The sequence below is a fragment of the Hesperophylax consimilis genome, chromosome 7 (genome assembly GCF_061612785.1).
Source record: "Hesperophylax consimilis isolate HC1 chromosome 7, BYU_Hcon_1.0, whole genome shotgun sequence".
Lineage (NCBI taxonomy): Eukaryota > Metazoa > Arthropoda > Insecta > Trichoptera > Limnephilidae > Hesperophylax > Hesperophylax consimilis.
Window position 1 is genome coordinate 14,546,572 of NC_142842.1, and position 13,291 is coordinate 14,559,862.

Genomic DNA, 13,291 nt, shown 5'->3' on the forward strand with positions numbered 1-13,291 from the left:
GGAAGAAAAAATTGGGAAATTGCCTGGCTATTCAGATCTGGTCACTAAACACGGCCAAAGCCGTTTCAAGCACAGTTTCAATTCTGTATTGTGGGCTTCCACAAAGTACCTTCCACTCTGAAGTTATTATAGAGCGAACAACATTGAGCGTATACAAAAAAATTTCTACTTAAGACTTAAAATACAATTTCTTATTAAATACTCTAAAAATACATACATTAGAAGATAAACGTAAAATAAACGATTTAACGTTCTTATTCAAAATACTTAACTCTAAATTCGACTGTTGTGAACTCCTGCAACTTATAAACATAAATACACCCACAGTAACAACACGACAAAAGACAATATTCTACAGCAGCACACATAAGCGTAACTACATTGCCCACTCTTCCATACAACGACTTCACACCATAGGAAATCATTACTTGGGTGATGTTGACATATTCAATACCAACTTGGCAAGTTTGGTGGATCATTTAAAACATTTATTTCATCAATACTCCTAAACACGTCATGTAAACCTACAAATAGCTGTAATTTTCTGGTTTTGTTTCTTGTGTTTGTATGACTTGTTGCAAAGCTTTTATCAAATATAATTTTATTATTATTTGTTATGTTTCAAAGTATCTGTCAAATTAAAATTATACTACCAACCATGTAAAAGCCCTCTGAGCGTTAAATAAATAAATAAATCTTTGAATATTTTACATAATAAATCAACGAACATAATACTTTAATATTCATGAGAATCACGTAAAAAGGGTGTTTGGTGAGTACGCCCGTTAATAATAAATTATTTTTAATATGTTTTAAGCCGTATTTTGTTGAAAATAATACTGACGTCATAAGAAGCATATTAAGGTCGATGGCCGGAAGATGCCAATAACGTGCATTATTCATTACGATGTTCATCGTATGTACTACCCACTGCAAAATGTCACCTTATGACGCGTTACGTTACTAAGTAAAAATTAAGTAAGGTAATGCTGTGTACTTATGTTACTGTTATTCTCAATACTCCATAACTTTCTTGTATCAATCGAAGACCTACAAAAAAATAGTGCTGGTTGCTTGCTATTTCTACATACAGTGATTATTTGGGTTAGTGATGCAATTTTCTTACGAATTGTGCTCTATTCCTATATTAATAGAGAAACAACTCAAATATTATCTATTTTTCAAGGAAAAGCCTACATAACGTAAGCAAATATGCACACAAAAAAATATTTACCGAATTATTTTCTTCTTTTTGAATGCATCCTACGGAGCCTTAAGGATAAAATTATGAAAAATAGGATTTAAATTTAATCTTTTTGTCGTCATGAGCCATATGCTAAACGATAAATTTTTCTAAAAAAAAATTTCAATCTCATTTTGAAAAATCTTCAATTTTTAAATGTCGCACTTAAATTGGCAATTAAATTGTAGATCGATTCTGATAAAAAGGTTTTAATGTGTAAAAATATTCATACTGATGTGATTATACTAACTTAAACAATTTAACACGTTTTGAATGATGTCAGCACTGATTTTTATTATTTTATAAATATTATTTATTACAATTTTGGTGACTTTCTCAATTGCTACACTAGGCTCATGCCCCTATTATGGTAGTCGTCCATGATTGATGAAGAAATAACATTAATAAAACATAACAGAAGAGGAAATTTTTATGGTAAAACAAAAACTAAAAAAAATACACATCATTATAGAAACCATATTAGAAATAGTAATGTTAAAAAAACCCAATAAATGATAGAGTTAAAGCCTTTAAAAAAAAAACAGTGTTAGGAACTGATGCATTCCTTAAAGAAGGCTCGTCCTTTTTCAAATAGCCAATGTTCAAAAGTTCAAAGCATTGTATTTTTAGGAGCGATGAACCACGCGTCCCAGGTTTGATGAAAAGCGACTGTGTGCTTGATGTTATGGAGACACCAGCAGGTTATTTTTGTGTATGTAGCACAAGCTTGTCTTGGTAAATAACTGGCAAATATCTAACACCTTAATTTTAGCAAAGAGTTCGTTTGAGGGGTGGGTGGGTGGATGGAGCTATGATAGTTATACTAACTTTGAACATGTTAATGATGTTATTTAAAATCATAACATCAATAACATCCCACTAAAACATTCTACCCACAGATAAAGATTTTTAAATAGTTTTTCATTAAACAGTTTAACTGTATGCCAACCTGCTCTTAATTCACCAATACACAAACTAAAAAAACAGCTCACAGAATGGATAAAATTAAAGGTACAAAATTTTTCCAAAACCTATTCAACCCAAAACAACGTAATTAGCAAGTATATAATGTTTTTCGTTCCACTAAATAGATTATTGTTCTGTATTTGTTTGAAAATGCTTCTAAATACATGCATTAAATTTCAATTACTTTTATTTTATTGGTTTTATTCTCTTTTCGTCTAAACTGCATCATTAAACACCTACACTTCATTTTGGTATATTTTCTTTTCACTAAATTGTTACTGGGTAGATTGTGTCTATGTAATATTATGATATAGGTACTTTAATATAAATATTATACAATACTGCTGACATTTGTGGAACCGTAGTATCTTCCTTGAAAATATCAAGGATGATGTTGTGTTTTTACTTATGACAGCCGAATATTTTTTACCTAAAACCTTCGAACATCTCACCACAGGTTCTCCTTAAACACTATTGCTAACCCATACAGATACTGATTATTAACGTTTTTTGTAGTACTGGCACTTATTATGTAAGCCGTATGTAAAATAATAGAAATTACCAAATATATAAATTAACTAAATTTTACAAAAATTGTACTTGTACATTAGTTCAAATTAACTATTTGATGCTAAATTCGAATTATTTTTTGTTTTAATTAAATTTTATGATGAGAGATAAAATGTTTCTTGGCTTTGATTTTTTGCTTGTTGATCGGAAACATTTACGGAAACGTAAGACGACAGTAAAATCATCTCCTCGTATTGACAAGAAAGCAATTATTAGTGTTTATTGTAAGCTCACGTTTATCTCCTGAGTTTTACTCATGCCTAGGCACTAGGCAGTGGCACCAAACATTGATTTAGAAATTATCATCTCTCTAAAATACGGTCTTCACAGCGTTTATTTCTACGTGTTTGACATCGGGATATTCAATGAGTTCGATTCTGTAAAGTGGTTTTTGTTTATGTTGTGAATAATTTTATAAGAAGTACTAAAACTTATGCAGGGAAACTCACAGATATTCTTAGCCACATAATTAAAAAAAATAATGAGAAAAACACATTTTTTTGTAGTTTACGGTTACATTTTGTAACTACAAAAATATTTGTTTTATTTCTACTCATGCAAAAAGATAGTAAAAGCTCCAATTTATACAATGCATTTTAGAGGGTATTATATATATAATATATAAAACGATTCGTAGTAAAGATTATTCGAAAATAGTAAATTCACGTTAAACCCCCGCATTCCCAATTTCTACCGATTTATAACAAGTTTCTCGTTAACTCTTTAAGTTTTTAAGTTGCAAAAAAATGTTATTTCTGAAGATAATATCTATATATTTGTTGTACCGAAACATTAATTATATGAAATTCTCTCGATAGAAAAAAATTGCAAAGTAAGCTCAAAAAATTATTAAAACACGTTTTGTTCTGTTATTTATTATGTTGTAGGCATGAAAAAATTCAAAGTGAATTTTTAAATTCAAGTTTAGCATTTATCGAAATAATTTTGCTCTTTTTCATATGACTTGTGTTTTATTAAATATTTTCACCATTTTTGCTGAATTATTATCGCCAGATGCGTTGGTGAATCGTTGTTAGAAAAGATGACCAGTAAAAGTATATACATAATTCAAACAAATAAATTATCCTTGATAATAATTAGATCAATTTGACGGGATCAATAAGGAGCATAATTAGGAGTCATTCATTACTAAAATTATTATTCATAATAACATGAGCATTGCTTATTATTAGGTCTTATTTGTTATTAAATAATTTTGAAGTCATAATCTTACCTACCTCTAATTACCTAACACACTTTTTTTGTTCAATCTGCACACTTCGAATAATTTATTTATCTCTAGCTGAATCTGTTATAAGATATGAAATAACAGCTTGGGGATTTTCCTGTAAAACTAATATCGACCATGTTCAATCCGTGCAAAATTCATTGGTTAAATTATTAGCTGAAAAAATTTATACAAATAAAGGTATAATATTCCATACTTCTGTCAGAGTCTCGAAGTTCTTTCAGTGAGGGCAATTCTGTGGTACAAAATTATATTTTAGCACATAGATAACCCCTTATATATAAACAGGCTAGAACACAATCATAATACTCGTTGTAACTTTAATGAAGGACTTATTGTACCTAAGCATACAAATAAATATGAACAAAGAACGTTAAACTATATGATGCCCGGTTGTTTTAATATGTTACCTGCTGAAATTAAAAACTGTGCCCAAAAAAACAATTTGTGAACGAACTGAAGACTTGGATAACTGAAAAAAATAATTTGTATTACCTTACAATGATATGTTATTCTAAAGACTTTTAAAATTGTTATTTATGTTTTTCATAATTTTCTTTTGCTATATTTCTGTAAATTTTTTAATTGTTTGTTTTATGCATATAATTGTTATAATGTAACTGTAAACTCAATATAATAAAATTTATAATTTATTAGACAAACTGCTAAAAATCAGTTTATCGGGACTTTTTGCCTTATATTTGTATAAGTGTGTAATATATATTAAAAAATAAAAACTGTCTGTTTAACAAGCCAAATAATCATTTTTCACCTAGTAAATTTGATATATTTCTCAATGACGTAATAATATAAGAGTATTTACTGTAAATTTTTGCAAAACATTGACAAAAATAGGTTAAACGTATACTAGAATCTGTGCTTGAAAATCGATAACTCAAAAGTTTTAGCATGTCGATAAAATGAGAAGCAGGAAAATAACGGCACACGTAATTTAGCCAAGTAATCACGACACACCCGCAAAGTTTAGAGCGGATTATGTAAAGTTTGCAGCTTCCGAAGTTGGGATTATATCCATCATCTTGCGTGGGAACTTATTTCTTCCGTCTAATCCCTTACTTTGAGAAGAGCCCAACGGCGAAAAATAATCGGTAAAAGGATAGGTGACTTTTGCCATTAAATTCTCTCATTCAGTCACTTTTCTAAATTAGTTCCCAATTATTATTAAAATTGCCTAAAAACGGTCCGGTAAAAAATTTAATCTGCCATTGAACCTGTGTCAACAGTTATAGATACTAAAGACCTGGTGACCATAATTTATTTATTTATTAATCTAAACGCCCTAATGGGCTTTTACGTTATACATATTTTAAATCATTTACTGCATAATACAGTGCCAACAGAAGGTTTTTATTTAAAAAAAAATAATAATATATAAATCAAGTATGTTCGTACATGCGTACAGTCATTAATGTGTGTGTTAAAAACAAAATAAAAGGGAGAATGCCATGTACATAGGAAGGTATAGATACAAGATTTTTAAAAAAGATTAGAAATGGTAAAAGCGAGCAAATAGGTCAGAAGTTAGTTGCCTTTTGAAACCCACAAAATTATTAACACCAAACAGCGTTAGTTTGCAAGGTACCCAAAAGTAACTTAATCTGGGTTTAACTATGTTTAATGATTACATTTTAATAGACAGCCGTCTCATTTACTTTTATAAGTTCCTTCATAGGCGCTAAATTCTAGGTTGTCTTTTTGTATGTGAACACAGCACAAGACTGCCAACTGTTTCCTACCGTCTGGAGCCAGTGAGACTATGGCAAGCACAATTAGGGTATGTTGCGATGCCAAAATTAGAGGGGAGGGGAAGGAGATGGAGATGGAGAAGAGAAAGGTGGGGATCTACCACTTCAAATCTGGTCATTAAACACGGCTACAGCCATTTCAAACAACGTTTAAATACTGAATGGTGGTCTTACACCAGGGCGATACTGAAAGTATTTTCCACTCTAGAATATGCCGCAAATATACTATACATTATTTTATATGAGTAAGTTTGTGAAATGACACAAATTAAACAAATGACATTTACTTGCACACGCCTGGATTTGAATTCGCGGATCCTCCGGATTGAAGTGGAGAGCCTTACCTATCGACCACTAAGGCCATCCAGGAGATACAGTGTATCCATCTGATCTAAACAAGAATAAATTGAAAAACAACAATAAAATAAAAATATTTTATACTATCCTTTATGTTTGTATTCTTAAAAGAGAAATTTCACAAAACGGTTAGCAAGTGCATTTAATCAATAATGGTTATTTATTGAATATTTTGTAAAGATGTATTCAAACTATAGAGTCTCGCCATTTCTACAGTCTTTGGTATGCGGTACTTCCTCCTCGGAAGGGAATCTTATTAATAAAACATAATGACGCTACAAAATTACATTACGTAACATGCAATCTTCCATCTCCCTTAATGACATGAAAATATTTATATTGCGTTTTGCATTTCCAGCGGAGCTGCGATTTGCCAATTCCAGTTGCTGCACACCATTATGATCATTAATAGAAGTCCGCATTTAGTACCCACCTTAAAATTGTTTAAGTACACTTTCTTAATGATTTTCAGCAAAAAAAACTGTTAATGATTGTCCACGGGTGAACAAACTGTGTACTAACACTGGACGTTTTTAAATATTGATTGGGCCGTCTAGTTATTAAGATAAAGATTTATAATAAACAGCTATAACAGTAAAGCAAATTATGGTAAAAGCTCTCGAACGGTGAACTCTGACGTCATGAAATTTGGACAGCATTGTCTGGAATCCCCAATTACTCTTTTATATTAGCAACTTATTTCGAGATATCTAAATAGCTTGATGTTCATTTTACTCAAAGGTAAACTACCCATCCTTAATTTTAATAAAAATGTTTTTTTAAGTAATTTTAGCATGACCGGGTTATGACTACCCTACAAAAACTACAAAAATATTTATTACCATAGGAATAAAGAAGAAAAATAATAGTTTTTTCCAAACAAATTTTAATTTGAAACATATGCCACTGACTTGGTCCCTTTTGGTTTTAGATCATTTAGAACACGGTCTGCCTCTCTTACCCTTGCTTCATATTGTATATCGCCATCCCATTTGAATTTTGTAATCATGGTTCAGCACAATTTTAAATGATTTGGATCATGAAACACGCCCACTAAGCACTTCTTGTGTTATTCTTTATTCTATGTTTATTACAAATAAATTTGAGCACAATGAAAATCAGAGAAATTTTATTTGTACCTACTCTGTATATGTATCTAGTACGTAAATGTACCGACTACGTACATGTACCTACTAAGTAAGTACATGTATAGAATTTCTATGAATTAGAATACTAAAACTTCGAATAAGTAAAGAAATTGATACAATACTTGGTGGTTAAATAATGAATGTATAAATTAAGGCGATGCCCTACGTCGTGTTATATTTTAAATTGAGCCGCTATCAATAATAACCTTTACGTAGATGGCAATAAGGTTTAAATTCCCGCTTAACACCATCCGCCTGTTTTGATTTAGGCAAGAAAAAAACATGGCCAAAAAGTGCCTTTTATTTTATTTTGTGGGTGTTCAGGCATAAATATTTAATTTTTTTCGATTATTTTATAAATAACTTAATTTTCCACATTATACTATAAAATCATAACCGAAAATGAGTTTGTAAGTAAGAGATTTTGAACTTTAAAGCAGTTTTCATAGGCCTTATACATTATTTTTTTCTGGGCTTATAAAAAGATTTATCTAAAAAATACTCGGTTATTTCAAAGGCCAAGATGTATTCTACTCGCAGTATTTAATTAAAGCATCTGAAACATTTCTAGGCGACCAAATTTCATCAATCAAATCAAAAATCAAACCAAACCAAAAACACATGATTTTGCATTACTACGTATGGCATCGCCTTAACGCCCCAATGGGATTTTACGTGTAATTTACTTAAGAATTGAAAAACTCAAAACTAAACAACAGCAAATAAACTTTACCAGAAATAAGTTGTAAAATAAATAGTAGTCGCGTACATAATACATTGGGGGAAGTTAGACTAATTATTATGTTCTGGTGCTAAATATTATTATTACATTTTCGTGCCAGATTGTTGACAAATATAATACAGAATTTTCAGTGATGTTTACTTACGTACTTCTGTTGAAGACTGTCTTTCAATAAAGTACAAGTAAAGGATGTAAAACTGTAGGAAAGAAATAGAAACGACATAAATTGTGAAAATATAAGAGCAAAAAAAAAAAAAAATAAAAAGCATAGGACAGAGGCAAATATTTATCCAAAAAGTGAGATCTATAGGGGTCTAAAAAAATGTTTTAATAAACAATTGTTGTATGTTAGTAATTAAGGGAACATGATACCTAGCGTCCAAAAAAATGTCTGTAGTTTTCGAATATTTAATTAATCAACATCAAAATTTACTACTTAATTAAAAACCACAAAAATTTTGCTCAACTATTTTTTAGAAATTATAAAATTTGTCCAAAGAATGTCAGTGAAAAAGCTTTTTTGAAACTTTCTTTTTGACGGTAGGTATAATATTGATTCATAGCGCCCTTGAGGTGATTTTTTCACAAAAATGGCGCTATAAAAACAATCCAAATTTTACAATTATTCCGATTTGACAGAGCATAGTAGGCACCACGATCATGCGAACTCTGACGGGATAAAAAGATAGTATCCAACATGTCCACCATCTTGAATCGAAACCGGAAGGTAAACAAATTTACAGACAGTTGAAATTCCACATGGGCGAGTTAAAACGCGACTCAGTCAATAATGATCATTACAAATGATAAATTAATCTTTATATATGGATTCTGATTCTGCTCTTAATATGAACAGCATCATACTACACGATTTCATCGTTAGACTGGGTATGCGTATGACGCGATGAAATGGAATACCCTGAAGAATTCTTAATCTAAATACAAAATTATAATTCTTAATCTTAAATGTACAAAATGTTTGTTCCAACATAGGAACTAAACAGACAATTTGATGAATTCTAACAAGTTAGGCTGAGCCTTTTGTACCTAATTGGTTAATGCACAATATGAGGGCCATGGAGTACCCCCATGGGATAAATTATTGGAGAGAAAACAGCCTAATCATGGGAGATTATTATCGTAGCAACGTTCAACTCGTCTCTCATCAAAAAATCATTTTCTCTTCTCATTTTTCACCATGTTGTATTCTTATTTTCACCCTATTATTTTTTACTAAAAAAATAGTTATATTGTATAACTTCTTCACTCACAAACGGTATTGTAAGATGGGGTGGGGCGTTTGATGTATTTATTAAGCCTCTACAAATAATTCAAAAGCATATAATTAATGTTATGTGTAATAGAAATAGAACATTCTCGAGTGACTTATTACAAAAAAGTAAAATATTTACTATACGAAAATTATTTATTCTGCAAACCATGAAATATATATTTAAAAACAAAAATATTTTCTAAAAAAATGAAATAGAATAAGCAAAGGGACTAATAATGCATATTACACCCCCCGAATCAATACAAAAAAAATGGCTAATAAAATATCATACTATGTGAAATAAATAAAATTATGACTATACGATTTAGATGTTAAAACACTGTTTATATAAATTCTTTGCAAACTTGTTGTTGTTATTGTTTTTTTATGTAAATAAATAAAAATAAAAAAAATTGTAAAAAAAAAAAAAAAAACTATCTTATTAAAGTTTATTTCAACTCTTATTTATTTAGTATTTTAAGTATTACCGACGTACAGACAGTGCCTTTGTGGGTTCTCTTAATTTATCTACATTTTATGTTTGTAATTTTATTCTAAAAATGTTTGTACGGTAAACACAATTATCTGCCTACTATTAATACAAACATCATCATTGTATTTTTTGAGCCAACATTTCGGAAACATTGACTGAAGAAATCCATAACAACCAACCAAAATGATCTTGATTGTGAACATTTTAATAGATACGAAAGTATATTTGAGATTTGCAAAAGTGGCGGCCATCTTGAAAGTTAAATAAGAAAACAATATTTTAAACACAGCATATTCTCTTCAATTCCTTCACCGCAGGATATTCTGTCGCACAGCACGTTTATTAATTAACGGTGTTGACGATGTTATGCTCAAAGCTTTGTTAGCGTTGTCTGGGGCGATATTAACAGGCTTGGGGTTTCCTTTCGTTCCTCGAAGTTGACTTTCTCCTCCTTTATTGTCGCAATACTTACTGTGATTGGACGAAATATCAGTTCTCGCTGAAGCCGAGCTTTAACTAATCAAAGTGGTGTTAGACGTAACAAAGGGTTGTTAGTACCTACCGACACTACACACAGACTTCATAATAGCTCAAAAATATTTCATCAGCACATTAAGAGATCTAATAACTTTTTTAGATGCAACTTGTGGTCAACATGTCAGCTATGCAATAACTTTCCTACGTTCATATCTTTATTTTATTGGATGTGTCTCTTCTTCCAAAATAAAGAAATAACGTCCTAAGGTATCTCTACTGTGTGGAGTGAATTTAAATAGCCTTCAACCCTCAGAAATATTACTAGCCACAAACATTCATTAGAGCCTGCGACCGGAGCATCCATACAATGGGAAAGTATTTTAAAGTTTTTCCTATGATGCAGTTTTTCTCAAATATTCATTCTTGATTCCATAGATGAAATCCAACAAATTGTCAAAGTGTATAATTACAAATTGTCGGGATTTTTTCGTTGACAGTTGAAAATTGAAAATATATTATAATTTTTATATTGTACAAACGGCGTAAAAATTGAAGCAAAAGTTTTCTTACCAATACCCTACACAAAAGAATGTATTTTCGAAATATTGAATTCTTTAAAATTTATCGATGTTTCTAGTCAAAAAATTTCTGTAAGTTTTTTTATTAACATTTTAATGTTTCATATTAAAATTTTATTATTTAGAAATATCAATGTTTATTTCAGATATAACTCAAAGATAAGTGTGTAAAGTTTCTAAAATGTTACTTCTTTTTACGGCAACTTCCAAAATAAGAAATATATTGCACATTTAAAATAGCTCGGAAACATTCCGAAAGTTCATAAAATTTCACCGTGTCGTTGGGACTAGTAGGTAAAAATATTATATGAAGAAAAAAATTCAACAGCTTTCTGATCAACCTTATTATTTTATTATAAAACATAAAAAAAATATATTTTATATAATTAAGAGTCAAAACAGATTTATGTGTTCCTTTTAAGATGTTTCGTATTTGTTAAAAGGTTTATGTTAACCCATTAAGGCAAATCCTTTAAATAATAATTATTATTATTCCCGAGTAACGAACAAAACATTACGAGTCAGTTCAATACATCATAATATTTTCAAAAACATGGTTATCTGTATGTCGCGTTTTACCTTGGATGAGATGAAACTGCATTCTGTTCTTGTGATTAATCACTGTTCAACAACTGTTTCCCCTAGTCCCGTTGGATTAGGTTTTTGTCAATGGCATGCGGGCTGTCCCTTGTTTCCTTCTCACCGCCATGATTAATGCATCAAGTCCCTGCACAATTATTATCCCGACACGTTATTTATTACCTGCATATCTTACGTAATAATAGAGGAACAACGGGAATGATAAATCATGTATTTTTGTATTGATTGTCCGCTGGACCGCTGTACAGGCGATTGCTGTAAATCAACAGTTTCTGGAAATGAAAAAGGATTATATTTTAATACAATATTTTCACTCCAACAGTCATCATCTTATCTGGATGATTAACGAGAGAGTACTTTCTAAGGTTATCGGTACTTATCAGATTCGAATTGCATTCGTTTTCATTTTAGTAGTTTTGGAAAGGTTTCCAATATTGACAAAGCTTATGTTTAAAAAAAAATGTGCCAAGTACTCATACTCGATAAATTTGAAAAAATAATGTAATAAGTAACAAATAAGGGATTAAAAATGTTTGCTTCATTCTCCGTAATGGAAGACAATTTAAAACATATCAACATTAAAAATCTTATATTTTTCTTTAGTTCGAAGTCAAGTCGTATTTAAATATTCTACGTGATCCCTCACTTTAAAATCCACTCCGTTTCTATTGAAAAAATCATATATTAACTTTAAACTTGGTCTACCAATAGAAACTTTAAATTACAACCACTTGATAAAAGAATTAAAATTATAAAAACTCTCAGATTGAAGACTCGTATCTGATTTTATTTTTATTTTTTTTATGTAATTATATACAGCCCCGATTTATTGAGCCTAATTACCTTCAACATAACAATTAGAACTACTCGATCGAAAATTCTTTTAATTTTATGTAACAACAACAATATCAGGACTTTGTCGTTAAGATACTCACTTGTACCTAGATTACATGCAGTTGGCAATACTTTCGCATAAATTGTAGATGTGTTCCATAGCACTGAATATAATTACAAGAAGGCTATAGTAACATACCTTTATAATATTAATAACTAAGCTAAGCATAATTCGACCATAAAGGTTGTACTAAAATATTATGTATATCAAATGTTTGTAAAAGCCCGAATAGGCGTAGAATATATTAATAAATAAATAATATTGGCGCGAAGGTTATTAACGATATCATTTTCGTCCCCTTTTCGAAGTCGACTTGGGTAACCATTATTTTACAATGCGCCTCCAGGCGTCACCATCTTACTATAGTTCGGTGGCTTAGGTTTGTAGCGTCGAGAAAAATCAAAATTAAATAATTAATAATAAACCGCTCGACCTACTTACTTAGTATCTACTCCCGAATTATGTACCTGCAGTCCAAACCGCAACGTAAACAAAGTAACCTAAGTACTACAAGACCTGCTTGTCTACCAGGTGACAATACGTCACGAGCCGTCTTACACATTACGAGAACTCGCCAGAAAGTTCGAGTCCACGGCCTATGCATAATTGCCGCGCTATCGAAGGTTCCTGAAACATCCAGTCTGTGCGAGTGCCTAGGATTTAGTTGCCATCCACCTACCTACTGCCGCCGTCGGCCGTGTAGTATAAATAAGCCCGACGCAGCGAGTCAGTCAGTCAGTTAGTTACCTACCAGCCGTCAGTCTACAAGGATCAACGAGTGATAACTCGCGCTACTCTTACTAGTGCAAAGGACATACCCGGCTTCGCCCGTACCATCATGGACTCCACCGGGACATCATCTTAGTGCCTTGTCCAGATCGCCGTTCCTGGCAAGCACTACTCGGATTACAAGCGCCCTGGTTCCAGTGTCTCT

At 31.0% G+C, this 13,291-nt stretch overlaps 1 protein-coding gene across 1 annotated transcript in view; it reads right to left on the bottom strand.

Moving 5' to 3' along the window:
• RhoGEF64C (Rho guanine nucleotide exchange factor at 64C) overlaps nt 1-13,291 on the bottom strand; it is a 259,239-nt gene that overhangs the window by 58,174 nt on the left and 187,774 nt on the right. The window lies entirely within an intron of this gene.